The sequence below is a fragment of the Bos mutus genome, unplaced genomic scaffold (genome assembly GCF_027580195.1).
Source record: "Bos mutus isolate GX-2022 unplaced genomic scaffold, NWIPB_WYAK_1.1 CTG432, whole genome shotgun sequence".
Classification (NCBI taxonomy): domain Eukaryota; kingdom Metazoa; phylum Chordata; class Mammalia; order Artiodactyla; family Bovidae; genus Bos; species Bos mutus.
Window position 1 is genome coordinate 23273 of NW_027219917.1, and position 16938 is coordinate 40210.

The 16938-nt window shown below is 40.8% G+C and overlaps 1 non-coding gene across 1 annotated transcript; it reads left to right on the forward strand.

The window, feature by feature from the left end:
- Positions 1 to 1328: 1328 nt before the first annotated feature.
- On the forward strand, positions 1329 to 1784 carry LOC102286933 (ARL14 effector protein-like). The gene has a single exon (XR_001351994.2). It is a non-coding gene; the product is annotated as an ARL14 effector protein-like (transcript).
- Positions 1785 to 16938: the final 15154 nt, after the last annotated feature.

Below are 16938 nucleotides of genomic sequence, written 5' to 3' on the forward strand. Positions count from 1 at the left end.
CATCATTCAAGTGACAAGGAAGACCTAAAAGGGAACCTGTTGTGTGAAATTAGTAGTATGGATCAAACAGAGTGTGGCCAGTCCTCTGGAACTGCCTGAAACTCTCCAGTGAGAAGCAAAGGGAATTTTTCTCTAGTATGGTGATCCTCTCACAGCTGATGCCCCATCCTCTCTCTCTCTTCCTTCTGGCCAGTTTGCTTCTTGAAGCTAGGCAGAACATCCTTAAAGAAATGGGCATCCTCTGCCTCTCTACTTTCAATTATCAGTAGTTTGGGAAGCTTTGTGGAGTCTGCAGGACATGGGCCAATTAGGAGAGAATCAGAGGGATGGGGGCAGTGGTGAGGGAAGAGACATACACAGGGAGACAGTGAGACATGGAGAGAGGTGAAATGACACTGAAAGTCCTTGAGAATGTACTGACTTTAGAAAGCCTTTTAAAAACCAATCACTAATTCAATATGATGAATTACCTTAAAGTAGCTTGTAGAGTGTTTCCTGAGAAGAATTGGAGGTCACTTCAAGCGAAATAAATAAACCACAGCTAATGTGCTGATGTTTTAAAGAGAAAAGGCAATTGCTAAAAATGCCCATCCAATTTCCATGACTTACTACAGTCATTAGAAACAAGGAATATGTTTATTGATCTGAAGTGGTTCAAACAGTATTTTCTTTGTTCAAACCAATTTAGCTGGAGGAAAAGTCAAGAGTTTGCCTTGTGTGGGGGTGGTGGGGGGGCATTGTGGAGAGAAAGAGATTCTTTACATAAAAACCTGTTGTTTTTCTATCCTAGGGCCACTCACCGAAGAAGAATAACTGGGTTTCTATTAAAGCAAAGCAATTTTTGCCCCTGACCAAGCAATTTTGCCCCTGATCACTATTGGTTTAGCTCTAGGCCCTTGAGACTCAAAGTAGGTTTGGAATTAGCAATATCAGTACAATCTGGGCATACATTAGAAAGGTAGACTCTCTGGCCCCACCCCAGTCCTAACTGAATCATAATCTAGTTAATCATAATCATAATCATGAAACGATTCATATGCACATTAATGTTTGAGAAGTACTAGTCTAGACAAACATGAATGGTTATTTAAACATTTGATAGACAAAAGAGATGGTTAAATAAAGGAGGAAATACTATCTGATAAAAGCACTTTTGTCCAAAGATTTGTTGGTGTTGATAAACTTGCTCCTATCCACTTAAGCCAGGTTTGAAGTAAAAACTTAATAGGCCCATTCTGAAATGACTTTTACCAGCTCCAGTGTCCTCATGGTTGACTGAGCTCCCACAAATGGTTGCTGACTTTGTTTGTGTCCCCAGGTGAGCAGAAATGAGTGAACAAGCAGAAAAGAGCAGTTCCGTGCGAGAGAGACCTGCACGTCAAAGTTCTCCTGAGAAACCAAGTGAGAAGGAACTGAAGCAAATGAAATGGTTGGATCGGCAGTTAAAACGGTTGTCATTTCAAAATCCCGGGCCTCAGGTAGCCAACTTTAATCCTCAAATAAGGCAGCAGATAAAGAAAGGGCAAATGGCAAAGAAGAATGAGTTTGTTTCTGAAAAACGTGAAGTCAACAAGTATGACAAAAAGGGCAGGCTCACCTTCAATGAGGCTGACCTGTGTGACTGCCTTGATGAAGACTGCCTGGGTTGCTTCTACCCGTGCCCCAAGTGTAACTCCACCAAGTGCGGGCCCATTTGCCGCTGCAACCGCCGCTGGGCCTATGACACCATAGTCAATGAGAATGGGGAGGTCATCAGCAAGATGCCATTCGACCTCTCCGAATAGGACCAGCCCTCTAGGCTGATCAATTTTCTCTGCTTTGCAGTTAAACCAGCCTCTTTCTCCTGGATGAATTTTAGGACTGGGGGAAGAAAGTTTTAAAAATAGAGTTTAGACTAGTGTTCTCTGAAGCCATAGAACCCTGTGTAATGCACTGTCCTTTAACCTTCCTGCTGTGATGACTCAGATTCCTCCCCTGGTATCCAGCAACTCCATTGCTACTCTGCTCTCAGATTAAAAATCCCTTTCCTCTTTGCTGGTACCTTAGGAGATGGAGTTTTAGGATTTTTAGAATTCTGTAGCTGAGAGCTTGTCTTGACATAGAACATATGTTTATAATAGCTAGTTACCGTTAGGATCTTACACTTCATCAATTCTAAATCAGAATTGCTATTTGGATTGACTTGGCACTACATACTCATAGTCTCATTTTTTAGTGTTACTGTTTTAACAATACTAAAATGAAATAAAAAAAAAAAAAAAAAACTTTAATAGGCTTTAATAGGCCCGTGGCCCAACATATGAGCACAAAAGCAGAGATTCAATTTAAGTGATATCCAAAATGCCAACTGGAAGCAGACTTCAAAGGACAAATTTTAATCTAATTGTTACATAGAAATGATTTTAAAGCATTTTTTTGGTGGCTAAGGTTACCAGCCACACAGAACTGGCCAAGGTGGTACAAAATTCCTAAGGCCTAAGTTGCATTTGGTCTTGGAGGTACAGGATTTAAGGCAATTCAGCTAGAGTTTCTGCTGACCTCAGTGAAGATACCATCTCAGAAGACTGATGTGGAACATCTGGGACAGGTTTGGCAGCTATTGTGCAAAACTGTTTTTAGGGAAAATCTCTATGAAAATGTTCACACCCACAGCGTCATCGGGAAAGTTTCTCTTCAGTCATCTTTGATACCAAGTTTTATTCAAATGATCTGTAAGGAGAAAATTGCTTTTTCCACTTTTCCATGTTTACTTCTCATGAACATTTAATTGCTTCTTTTGAAGCTTTGGATTCAGCACAAAGAGACTTTCCATTGAACACATTTGTGCAGGCACTGGCTGAGGCTGCAGATGTAATGGGCTAAAAATAGACGGAAGGCCCCTATCTCCATCCCACCAAATGGCTATGTATGTTTACCCACTAGAAAAAATTCACCTGAGACCACTTTTGCCTCTGACTAACTCACCCAATATCTCTGTGTGGCAAATTCATGAATAAAAAGCATTTAATTTTCTTTACTTTGATTTTTTTTGTGTGTCAGAAAGTGTGTGTGTTTTGGACCCAAGAAAAAAAAAAACTTTTCCCCCTTCCCTGAACCAAATCCATGTTTTGTTGTTTGGCAAACACCAATCACTTTCCATCAGAAATTCCTGATAATAGTGATATTAGGTTGGTGCAAAAGTTTTGCCTCATCCGCCATATTCACCTGACTTCTTGGCAACCGCCCACCACTTCATCAAGCATCTTGACAACGTTTTGTGGGGGAAGGGCTTCCACAACCAGCAGGAGGCAGAAAATGCTTTCCAAGAATTTAATCAAATCCTGAAGCACAGATTTTTTAAAAATTATTCATTGATTTTTAAAATTTATTTTTTAATTGAAGAATAATTGCTTTACAGAATTTGTTGTTTTCTGTCAAACCTCAACATGAATCAGCCATAAGTATACATATGTCCCCTCCCTCTTGACCCTCCCTCTCATCTCCTTCCCAATCCCACCCCTCTAGGTTGGTACAGAGACCCTGTTTGAGATCCCTGAGATATACAGCAAACTCCCTTTGCCTATCTGTTTTACATATGGTAATGTAAGTTTCCATGTTACTCTCACCATACATCTCCCTGTGTCCATGAGTCTGTTTCTCCATTGCTGCCCTGCAAAGAAATTCTGTGGTACCATCTTTCTAGATTCCGTATATATGCGTTAATATATGGTATTTATGTTTCTCTTTCTGACTGACTTCACTCTGTATAATAGGCTCTAGGTTCATCCACCTCATTGGAACTGACTCAGATGTGTTCCTTTTTATGGCTGAGTAATATTCCATTGTGTATATGTACCACAACTTCTTTATCCATTCATCTGTCGATGGACATCTAGGTTGCTTCCATGTCCTAGCTGTTGTAAATAGTGCTGCAGTGAACGCTGAGGTACATGTGTCTTTTTCAATTTTGGTTTCCTCAGGGTATATACCTAGCAGTGGGATTACTGGGTTATATGGTGGTTTTATTGCTAGTTTTTTAAGGAATCTCCATACTGGCTTCCATAGTGACTGTATCAATTTACATTCCCACCAACAGTGCAAGTGTTTATCCACACCCTCTCCTGTGTGTAGACTTTTTGATGATGGCCATTCTGACCGGTGTGAGGTGATACTTCATTGTAGTTTGGATTTGCATTTCTCTCATAATGAGTAATATTGAGCATCTATTCATGTCTTTCTTAGCCATCTGTGTGTCTCCTTTGAAGAAATGTCTGTTTAGATCCTTTTCCCACTTTTTAATTGGGTTGTTTTTCAGGTATTGAGTTGTATGAGCTGCTTGTATATTTTGGAAATTAATCCTTTGTCAGTTGTTTGATTTGCTATTATTTTCTCCTGTTCTGAGGGTTGTCTTTTCACCTTTCTTATAGTTTCATTTGCTGTGCAAAAGCTTTTAAGTTTAATCAGGTCCCACTTGTTTACATTTGTTTTTATTTCCATTCCTCTAGGAGGTGGGTCATAGAGGATCTTGCTTTGATTTATGATATCGACTGTTCTGCCTGTGTTTTCCTCTAAGAGTTTTATATTTCCTGGTCTTACATTTAGATCTTTAATCCATTTTGAGTTTCTCTTTGTGTGTGGTGTTAAGAAGTTTTCTAATTTCATTCTTTTACATGTAGCTGTCCAGTTTTCCTATCACCACTTATTGAAGAGGTTGTCTTTGCCCCATTGTATATTCTTACCTCCTGTCTTGTTCCATTGGTCTATATTTCTGTTTTTGTGAAGCACAGATTTTTATGCTACAGGAATAAACAAACTTATTTCTTGTTGGCAAAAATCCATTGATTGTAATGGTTTCTATTTTGATTCATAAAGATGTGTTTGAATCTAGTTATAATGATTTAAAATTTGTGGTCTGAAACCACAATTACATTTGCAGCAACCTCATACTTTGCTTGTTTTTACAGGTCATCTTAGACCAAGAGTTTAAATAAAATGGGCTATCAGAATTAGTAGTTTTTCTTTTTAATGCTCAAACTGGTCTATCTAGCTTTGCTGAATTGGTGAAGATGGGCTTGAGAAATACAAACTGAACTTGCATTCTAGTCAAAGAACAATCTTGTGCTTCAAAGATAGGAACCCAGGGACTTCCCTGGCAGTCCAGTGGTTAAGACTCTGTGCTTCCAGCACAGGGGATGTGGGTTCAATCCCTGGTCTGGGAACTAAGGTTCCACATGCTGTGCAGCCAAAAAAAATTTTTTTTTTTTTTAATTTAAAAAGATGGGAACCAAAACTTTCTCAAAGCAATTCATCTGAACCTACCTGGAATCTTTGCAGTGCAAAAGTATTTGTTATCACTGTCCATTTACCTGCTGAAGTGCCCTTTGCATTTGAAAAGCAAAGAGGTAATAGTGTTACCATGTTCACAAAACTACGAGAGAAAGGTTGATAAACAATTTATAACCACTTTCACAGCAAAGAACACATTTGTCTGAGCATTTGGAGGCTGCTATTTGCAGTCAGTTAACAATTCCCAAGGTGTGGTAGGTAACCCTCCAGGATGGTCCCCAGTGATCCTCTGATATTTTGTAATCCTTTTCCCTGAAGTGGTGGCTGAACTTAGTGACTTGGTTCTAATGAACAGAATAAGGCCCAAGTGATGGTGACTGGAGACTTGGTCATAAAGGGCAATGTGGCCTTTCTTTTGCATCATCATGATCATCTGCTCTAGAGCAGGCCGGCTGCCCTGTGTGAGCAGCCCTATGAGGAAGCCAACATGAGAAAGAATTGGCAACTCTGGCCAACAACCTCGTGAGTATTTTTGGAAGGGGGTCTTCTTGCCTCATCAAGCTTTGAATGACTGTAGTCCTAGCTGACACCTCGATTGCAACCTTGTGAGAGACCTTGAGCCAGAACCACCCAGCCACGCTGCTTCCTGACTTTTTCCCTCACAGAAACTGTGAGATAAAATGATCATTGTTTTAAGATGCTGATGTCTGGGGTAATTTGCTATGCAGCAATGGCTAGCTAACACAGAGGGGTATTGTGCTTCTTCTAGATTTATGCCTTTATTTATTCAGTAGGTATTTATTGAGAAACTACCACATGCCAGGCATTGTGTTTATGGGATTCTCCAGACAAGAGTCTTGGAGTGGGTTGCCATTCCCTTCTCAAATGCAATGTGTATGCAGAGGTTAATCATCTACTGAACATAAGAAACATATTTAAGGGACCCCTGGTTTCTGGGCACTATATACATAGCATACAGAAAAAAATTTTACCCTTGGAAAACTGTGGTGGTTATCTTTGGAAATACCATCTACCACCTAGGGTTACTACTGTATATTTGCTATTGATATATTAATGGCCCAACAAATATTTATAGACTGAATACTTGTCTGTGAATTGTGCTCACCTGTTGAAACTAGAGATGACACTATAAACCTCTGTCCCTACTATGTCCCCTCAAAATTTGTGTATTGAAACCTAACTCCCAAGGTGATGGTAGTAGAAGGTGGGACCTTTGAGAGGTGATTAGGTCATTAGGGTAAAGCCTAAGGAATGAGTCTCTTATAGAAGAGACCCAAGAGAGCTCCCTTACTTCTGTGAGGACCGTTAGGCCAGTATAATCTTTCTAGGTGATTGTCATTATATATATATCTTATATATATATATATATATATATATAGGATAGGCCAGTATAATCTTTCTAGCATGCCATATATGTATATACATATCAAATACCAGTCTTTTCAGCAATGAAAAATTATCTCTAACATATTTATTAACATCCTCTGGCTATAGATTTAGATAATGACATTTGTAGTGCTTAAACTTCTCTGGAATGTGGGTTCAAATGCTAACTAACCACCTCTAAGGATTAATCTAAGGATTAATTAATCTAAGGATTAGCTTTAAGGATAAAGTTCATTCATACATGTTTACACATTTACACCACACTGTTTACACCATACAGACAATATGTGGGCATGTATTGTCTAAACCCTAACGTTCTGAGTACAAGCTGCCCCAGTCCATTGTCTTCCAGTGCTCCAGGGGCAGGCTCTGTCCCTGGATGCTGGGTGGGTGGATCAGTCCAATTCTGATTGGGAAGCTCCCTTGTTGGCATATGAAAGTGAAAAAAATGAAAGTCACACAGTTGTGTCCCGACTCTTTGCAATTCCATGGACTGCAGCCTGTCCTCGTCTATCCATGAAATTCTCCAGGCAAGAGTATTGGAGTGGGTTGCCATTTCTTTCTCCCAGGGATCTTCCCAAGCCGGGGATCCAACCCAGGTCTCCTGCATTGCAGGCAGATTCTTTACCACCTGAGCCACTACGTTCTCCAGTATCAGCTCTATCAAGGGTGAAGTTAACATTTTTCTCTCTACCTGCCAACTTCCTTTGTTTTATCTTTGTAAGTTATTCACATTTCAGGTTGGCCAGAGTTATCTATTGGGTACTTTCAAACACCCCAGCTGCAAACTGGCATGCTCCTGGCCCTTCTGAGAGGTCTTCCAAGAATCCTCTTGACAGACCTTGGAACTCTTGCCTGTTGACCTTCTCCCACTTACACCATGCTTCAAAGCAGGCATTGACTCCACATCTCTGTATCCCCAGCATCTAACACACAACCTGGTACATGGTAGGTGCTCAGTGAATGTTTGTTTAATGATGAGTCATTGATAGCAGGACATGCTTTTTGAGGGGCTTTTTAGGAGTGTTGGTCAATAGCTCATTAAAAACCTGCTTGAAATGACTGAGATAAGCAACCTTAGATGACTGGAACAAACACAAAGAATTTCCTAGAAACAATGCCTCTTTTTCTTTTAACATATGTTCCTGTTTTTGTCTTTTCCATTACTCATTGAAAATAGCAACTACCCTTTGCTGTCCACCTGAAACTATCACAACATTGTTAACTGGCTATACTCCAATACAAAATAAAGTGTAATTTAAAAAAAAAAGTGGAAAAAATAGAACTAAAAAAAAAAAAAAGAAAGTAGCAACTATAGAATTCTCTGGTGGTCCAGTGGTTAAGATTCAAGAACATGTGTTCATATATATGTGTATATATATATGTATATATGTATGTGTGTATATATATATGGGCTTCCCTGATGGCCCAGACAGTAGACTCTGCCTTGAAAACATATTCATTTCATTTAATGCTAGTTTATCCAGAGGCTAATCTAACAAATTAATTGATTACCTATGTTTTGAGGTCATCTTATGGCCTACTTTGAGTTCTATTAAATAAAAAAGAAACAACAAAGTCCTACTGTATAGCACAGGGAACTGTATTCAATATTTACCCTGTGTTAAACCATAATGGAAAAGAATATAGAAAAGAATGTCTATATGTATATAACTGAGTCACTTTGTTGTAAAGCAGAGATTGGCACAATATTGTAAATCAACTGCACTTCAACAAAAAAATTAAATATAAAATTTAAGTAAATAACAGAGGAAAAGCTCCATGGTAAGTACTGAATAAATGTTTACTGAATTAAGTAATTATTATAAAATCTTTTAAAATGATGGCAATAGAGGCATGTTTTTTCAGTATTATATATGTAAGTAGCTGATCATGCATAGTTTAGTGCAACCTCTAAAACCATTGGCCCACATTTTTGTCCTACCTGTGAATTTAATTTATTTGTGTTATTCATCATTCTTAGCTAAAGCATAAATTCCTTTTTTAAGATACTAAGTTTGAGATACCAGAAGTTCCAAAATCTGACACCACTTAGTTGTGTGGCCTTGAATAAAGTGTTCTACTTCTCTGCACCTTGATTTCAGTTTCCCCTACTGTCAAATGTAGATACTGGAGTGTGAAGTCAACCGTTTATTCAGTTATACCCAGGACCTAAACTAGGATGAGGCAAGTGAACTGCTCACCTTGGGAGAAAAATTTGAGGCAGGTTGGGTGGGGTTGCCAAAAAACCTCAATAATCAAGAAAAGTAATATTTCAATGCAGTATTTTAAAGAAATCAAAGTTAAGACAAAAGATGTATTATGACCAAAATATCAGCATTTTAAAGATGGGGTCACCATTGCTGATTTTTCCTTTGGCCTCTGACTCCAGTGTGGTTTAGCATGGCACTGTAACTTATCCGGATTTTTATTTTTCTTTTCTTTTTTTTTTTTTTTTTTTTTTTTGCCGTGGTGCACAGCTCAGGGGATCTTAGTTCCCTGACCAGGGGCCAAACTTGTGCCCCCTGGAAGTGGAAGGGTAGAGTCCTAACCACTGGATCACCAGGGGAGTCCCTGAGTTTTCAATAAACATTTCATTAAACCATCATTCATCTTATTGGCCTCTTAAATTTTGCACTGGGATTGAGTCCCGGTCCTGTTACATACATTTAATGAATGCCTGCCATTTACTGAGCACTGTTGGGGGACATAGCAGCCCTTGGTTTCAAGGAGCTCACAACTTTATTAGGAAAAACAGGAGAGTCAGCAGAGAGTAAGTAGGACAATGGGAGACGTTTTTGGACGTCTCCAAATGGGAGAGTTAAGCAATGGAAGGAATGATATCAGATGAGCCCATGTGGACTACAGAACATAGCATTTCATCCCGAGGTGGTATGTATCACAGAGCGGTGATGAATGCAGGCTGAAGATGGAGGCCCTGGGGTCAAGCCCTACCTCTTCCAATTCTAACTGGCTGTGTAATCTTGTGCAGTGTATCCTTTTAACTTCCCTGCACTTCTGTTTCTTTCCTCATTAGTAAAAGTCAGAAGAATAATTACATCAACTTAAGAGGGTTGTGAGGGTGACTTGAGCTCAAATAGTGAGTCCTGAGAATAGAGCCAGAACTTAGGAAAAATTGTTAAATGTTACTTTTAACGAGAAAACACTCATTTTGAGCAAGGAGAAGCTCTATTAGATAAAATTAAACCCAGCTCTTTTCTAGGCAAGCTGCTAAGAGTTGCAGTGATTTTTATCTTTCCCTGACTTGTCACTCTGTGTCCCAAACCACTTTCCCTTAGTTCCAGTTGAGCAGGAAAAGCTGTTTCATCTTTGGCAGTTCTTCCAAATTCAGTAGATTGTGACTGGTCATTTAGAAAGTTAATGAACAATTGATGGCTCATGTACAAATGTACAAAACCTCATCATTTTTTCTCCCAACCTTTGATATAAACAAGTGGACACCATAATGTTCCCCCTTAGAATGTACATGGAGTCTCTTATTCACCATGTTTTAGAGGGAGACTGATATGAGCCCTTGGAGGTGGGTAGAAGCAACCTTCCAGTACTTTACAAAATCTTGTGAATAGGAGCACAGGGCTGAACTGGGAAGAGCACTTTTGCTTTTACTGGACTGAAGGAGTAGAAATTTTGCTTTTTCAGCTCAACAAGATTCCACCACCTTAGTTTGAATCAATTGGATATATGGAGAGGGTCTAAGAGGGTTATGGAAGAAAGGGAAGAGGAACTAAAAAGGCTCTTGATGAAAGTGAAAAAGGAGAGTGAAAAGGTTGGCTTAAAGCTCAACATTCAGAAAAGTCATGGCATCTGGTCCCATCACTTCATGGGAAATAGATGGAGAAACAGTGGAAACAGTGTCAGACTTTATTTATTTGGGCTCCAAAATCACTGCAGATGGTGACTGCAGCCATGAAATTATAAGATGCTTACTTGGAAAAATCTTAGACAGCATATTCAAAAGCAGAGAATTACTTTGCCAACAAAGGTCCTCTAACTGGGATGTCCTCAGTTTTGAAGAAAGCTGGACTGAAATTTTGAACTGTGGTGTTGAGAAGACTCTTGAGAGTTGCTTTTTCAGTCCATTCTAAAGGAGATCAGCCCTGGGAACTTTGGAAGGAAAGAGCTTCAGTACTTTGGCCACCCACCATGCGAAGAGTTGACTCATTGGAAAGACTCTGATGCTGGGAGGGATTGGATGCAGGAGGAAAATGGGAAGACAGGATGAAATGGCTGGATGGCATCACTGACTTGATGGATGTGAGTTTGAGTGAACTCCGGGAGTTGGTGATGGACAGGGAGGCCTGGCGTGCTTCAATTCATGGGGTCTCAAAGAGCTGGACACAACTGAGCGACTGAACTGAACGGAACTGAACTAAGAGGTACCATCTCTGCTCCCCTAATTTATTCCTGTAACTCTGTCAGCTCTGATGTTGTAAAAAAAAGAAAGAAAAAAAAAGTCCCACTATTTAAAAAGTACTCCTCAGTTTTCCAAATTGTCTCAAAATTTAAACATGGACTAAGTGATAGATGGTATTTATGAATTGTTCATTATTTTCTTAACTGTAATAATAGCACTGTGGTCATATGAGGAAAACAAAGGAAAACATTTTCCTTCCTTCTGTCCTTCCTTTTGAGAAGCATATTAAAGTAAAAAGGACATAATAACTGAGATTTGCTTTACAGAAAACTTGAACCCCCTCAAAAAAAGTTTAGGGGGTACCTGATAAAACAAGAATGGCAAGGCATTGGTTGTTGGATCTGGATAAGTCCAGAGTAGTTACTTGTAGTCTCTGCTTTTATGTAATTTGGAAATTTTCCCAACAACAAAACACGTTTTGGGAACCTCCCTGGCAGTCCAGTGGTTAAGACTTTGTACCTTCTTTTGCAGAGGTTTCAGGTTTGATCATTGGTTGGAAACTAAGATCCCACAGGCCATGCAGGAGTCCAAAAAAAAAAAAACATGATTTTCTATTTTTAGGCACTGTTTCTCAATCTTGCCTTGGCACCCCCACCTGGGCAACAGGCTGGCATTATCCCTTCCCCAATCCTGTAAAGTGGTTTCTCTACCAGTGTGCAGGTGTGGATTGCAGGTGCAGTTGAAATAGAGACCCTCTCAGCCCTTGGAGCAGTCATAGGACCTAAGGCAGAGGGTGGGGCTCTTGGAGCAGTCAGAATTTCTGCCCTGGTAGCCTGGGGCCATAAGTAGCCTCAACCTGATAATCACTGTCTTTGAGCCAAGGGGTGAAAAAACACTGACTCAAGACTGTTCCTGTTAAAAAGTAAATATTCCTTGGGAGGAGTTGACTCAGCAAGCTATTCTCAACTCTTAACACCTCAAATGCTTCAGCTATCAACTCTCCTGATCCTGACAGCTGAGTGACACCTCCCCTGGATAATGGGTGAGTTTTGGACTATGGCCAAGATTGGGTGGGATAAGACCCTGGGAAAACCAGTGAGCTGGGCTCCGGAATGAAGTTGGCCTGAGGGGAAATGGGGAGGAAAGATGCTGAGCAGTTAGAGTTGGGTGGTGGTGGTATTGGGAAGAATTGTGGGCAGGGGTGTCCCAGGGAACCCCAGAAGGAAGAAGTCACATACTGATTCTTCTCAGAACAGAGCTCCTTCTAGGCTGCTTCATAGCAGTGTCATGTAATAGTTCCACATGGAGAAGTAGCTCACCAAGAAACTTCCCAGGTCTTCTACCCCCAGTTTTATGTACACCTGAAATTTTACCAAGTCGTTAAAGACACTGTGCTCAGGGGAATTCTTCAGTTCAGTTCAGTCACTCAGTCATGTCCAACTCTGTAACCCCATGGACTGCAGAACACCAGGCTTTCCTGTCCATCACCAACTCCTGGAGCTTACTCAAACTCATGTCCATTGAGTTAGGTGATGCTATCCAACCATCTCACCCTCTGTTGTCCCCTTCTCCTCCCACCTTCAATCTTTCCCAGCATCAGGGTCTTTTCCAATGAGTCAGTTCTTTGCATCAGGTGGCCAAATTATTGGAGCTTCAGCTTCAGCATCAGTCCTTCCAATGAATATTCAGGACTGATTTCCTTAGGATGGACTGCTTGGATCTTGCAGTCCAAGGGACTCTCAAGAGTCTTCTCCAACACCACAGTTCAAAAGTGTCAATTCTTTGGCACTCAGCTTTTTTATGGTCCAATTCTCACATCCATACATGACTACTGGAAAAACCATAGCTTTGACTAGACAGACATTTGTTGGCAAACTAATGTCTCTGTTTTCAGGTTGCTGTGTAGGTTGGTCATAGCTTTTCTTCCAAGGAGCAAGCATCTTTTAATTTCATGGCGGCAGTCACCATCTGCAGTGATTTTGGAGCCCCCCAAAATAAAGTCTCTCAACAGTTTCCATTGTTTCCCCATCTATTTGCCATGAAGTAATGGGACTGGATGCCATCATCTTAGTTTTCTGAATGTTGAGTTTTAAGCCAACTTTTTCACTCTCCTCTTTCACTTTCATCAAGAGGCTCTTTAGTTCTTCTTGGCTTTCTGCCATAAGGTTGGTGTCACCTGCATATCTCAATCAAATGCTCCAAGTGAGTTTTTATCCTTTTGTTTTCATTTGGGTTCCCTCAGAAGCAGAAACTGAAACACTATTGTTGGGGGAGTAGGGGTGGGAATCACACCAGCCCTGGACTGATTTTCCTTTGGAGATTTTTTTTTTAATATAAGAAATGACTACACTTCCAGCTTATTTAAGGCCCAATTATTCTGGATTTTGATAACTTACAACCAAAGTTCAGTTCAGTTCAGTTCAGTCACTCAGTCAGTCCAACTCTTTGCAACCCCATGAACCACACCACACCAGGCCTCCCTGTCCATCACCAACACCTGGAGTCCACCCAAACCAAACTTTATCCCAACCAATTCAGAATCCTATCAAGACTGGGAAGATCTGCAGGATAAGTTCAACTCAAAGGCTACAGCAAACACTTTGAGGTGAGCCAGGGAAGCTAAGGTCTTTCCAAACCAAAGAGGCAGGAATGAAGTCAACAAAGATTCAGGGGCTGCAATGAGCCCCAAATGAGCCAACAGAATGTTGGGGAGAAAGCTGGAAGTCCCTTCTATACCTAGACTGTGGTGCTTAAAGGTAGAGAGCACAGAAAAGAGAAGATTAGAAGTTAGGATGGCTAAGACTTTGTGATCAATTAGGCATCAGGGGTGAGGAGAGGGAAGAGTGAAGGAAAGATGGTCCCAGGTCTGTGGGTTGGGAACTGGATAGATGGTGCTGCTATTTTGAGCGAGGGCACTCAGGGGAGAGAGAGATTTAGAGAGATGATCAGATTTGGAGAGGTGAGTTTTGGACCCATTGGGGTTAAGGTGCTCATGGGAGATCTGAGTGGAGATATTTTTAAGCTCCAGGATGTGGACTCACAAAGGAGAGCAGGGCTAGAAATATTCATCTAGACCAGTCAGTCTACAGATGGGCTTCATAGCAAGGATATGTTGAGGTCAATGAGGAAATTGTGTGGGATGAGAAGACAACAGTTGGCTTGTTACCAGCATCTAAGCATAGGAAAAAAGGCCAAGTAACCTATGAAGAAGAATGGGAGGAAGTGGCAAGAGAAGAGGGCAGAAAAGGAGTGGGGTGGTGTATTCCAGTATCCAAGTGAAGGAGGAGTTTCAAGAGGGGTCATCAGCAATGTGAAACAACACACAGAAATGTCTAATAAATGCTGTCAGTGTCAAGCCTGCATTTCCTCAGCTCTTACCAGTGTAGGCAGCCAGATTTCCAACTGCCAGAACCTGCATCTCTTTGATTCTGGACTTTCTCTGGTTTCCAGAACCTGCTCTGTCCATCGACATGGAGGGCTGGAAAGTGCCAGGGAATTAAGGTATACCACTTCCCCTCAAATAGCCATCAGCTGATGGTTGCTGGAAGCTGGTGTACAACTATTTCAGCTACCTTGCCCCTTGAGCAATGTAACTCTGAGATTCAGATTCTACACCACTTCCCAGAGTTCCCTGGAACAGGATTCAGTTCTGGTTGCACACCACACTGACTTGTTTAATAACACACTCTGTGTTGACTTTCTTCCCTTGCCTTCTCACTTCTTCACTCCTTTACCTGTATTTCCTGGGATCTCCTTGCAAACAAACCACTTACACTCGAATTCTTGCCTCAGGTTCTACTTTTAGGGGAACTCAGATTATCTAGAAAGATAAGGCCTGGGAAACATCCATGGGAATGGGTTTCTGATAGCTAGCTCCATTGGTGACTTGAGTGAGAAAGTTGGGAATGGAAGGAGAGAGGCTTCATTTCAGGGAGATAAATGAATAAGAGAGGAATGATGGAGCAGATACTTCAGAAGCAAAGTTATCAGGACTTACCCGGTGGTCCAGTGGTTAAGACTCTGCCTTCCAATGCAGGGAGGCTTTGGTTCAATTCCTGTTTGGGTAACTGTCGGGAGCTGCATTTAAATACTGCAAAATGGCCCCAACCCCTCTGGCCAAAACGGTAAAAAAAAAAAAAGGTCTTGTGAACTTGTTCTTTCCTTTTTCTGATTGAGTTGGCTGGAAAGAATGTTGTGATTATTGTTCTTGAGAGAAGTCAATAGCACAAAGCCTTTGCAGTTGTCCTCTTGAAAATAATTTATAAAGTAACCATTGACATTTGTTCAAAGATCTTTATAAAGAATGTTCCAGGATGCCCTAGGCTCTTGAGGAAATGGGAAGGATTGTTATCTGAGACCTGTTTAATGGGAAATATTTCCCTGGGAAACCCTGTTTGTTGAATTTAGGTTTTGAGTAATTAAGAAAGTAGAGAAGCTAAAAGTTTAAGGAATGTTGTAGTGTTAGCATATTTTACTATACCTTATAGGCTTGACCATGGGACGCCCTCTCCTAAGTGTTTGAATCCTGAGTGATATAAGAATATGAAGACCAGTGAAAGGTCATTTATCACAGCACTCTGGTGCTAAACAGACTTTTCCAAACATTTTTGTCTCAAAAAACCTTGCAACTAATTAACTTTTGCTCCAGGTTGCCAGTGGCAGTTTGTGCGCCAAGAATCCTGATTAATAAAACAGGGCTAGAACAAAGGATTTCACAGAATGAGAATGATTTGTTTCTACTCAGAATTTTTGCTTTTCTGAAAAATCTCTTTAATAATATAAAGCTTGTTTTATTGCACTTTTTGCATCTTTTTCTCTCCTGCACACCTCAGTTTTATTGAGCTATAATTGACCTGTAACCTTGTATGTGTTTAGGGCAGCAGTCCCCAACCTTTTTGGCACCAGGGATGGGTTTCATGGAAAAAAAATTTTCCATGGACCAGAGTGGGGGTGGGGAGATGGTTTCAGGATGATTCAAACACATACATTTATTGTGCACTTTATTTCTATTATTATTACATCAGTTCCACCTCATACCTTCAGGCATTAGATGCTGGGATTGGGGACCCCGGATTAAGGTGTACAATGTGATTTTGTACATGTAGATATTGTAAAATGATTACCACAGTAAGGTTAGTTAACACACCTATCACCTCACATAGTTAACTTTTGTGTGTGTATGTTTGTTTGTGGTGAGAAACATTTAAGCTTTACTCTTCTAGCAACTTTCTAGTATATAATATAGTATTGTTAACTACAGTCAGCATGCTGTATGTCTCCCTATTTCTCCTCCTGCCACCCCTCTCCTAAAAGCTCCTGGCAACCACCATTCTGCTCTCTGTTTCTCTGCAGTCAGACTTTTTTGTTAGATTCTACATGTAAGATGACACAGTATTTGTCTTTATCTGACTTATTTCACTTAGCGTAGTGCTGTCAAGGTTGATCTTTGTCAAGAAGGCTGAGCACCGAAGAATTGATGCTTTGGAACTGTGGTGTTGGAAATGGCAGGATTTCCTACTCTTTTATGGCTAAGTATTGTGTATACCTGGAGAAGGCATGAGATGGCTGGATGGCACACCAGTACTCTTGCCTGTGATGGAAAATCCCATGGATGGAGGAGCCTGGTGAGGCTGCAGTCCATGATTGGGTCTGGAAAATTCCATGGATGGAGGAGCCTGGTGGGCTGTCATAGGGGACTAAGACGACAAGACTGAGTGACTTCACTTTCACTTTTCACTTTCATGCATTGAGAAGGAAATGGCAACCCACTCCAGTGTTCTTGCCTGGAGAATCCCAGGGACAGGGGAGCCTGGTGGGCTGCCATCTATGGGGTCCACAGAGTCGGACACGACTGAAGTGACTTAGCAGCATTGTGTATACCACATCTTCTG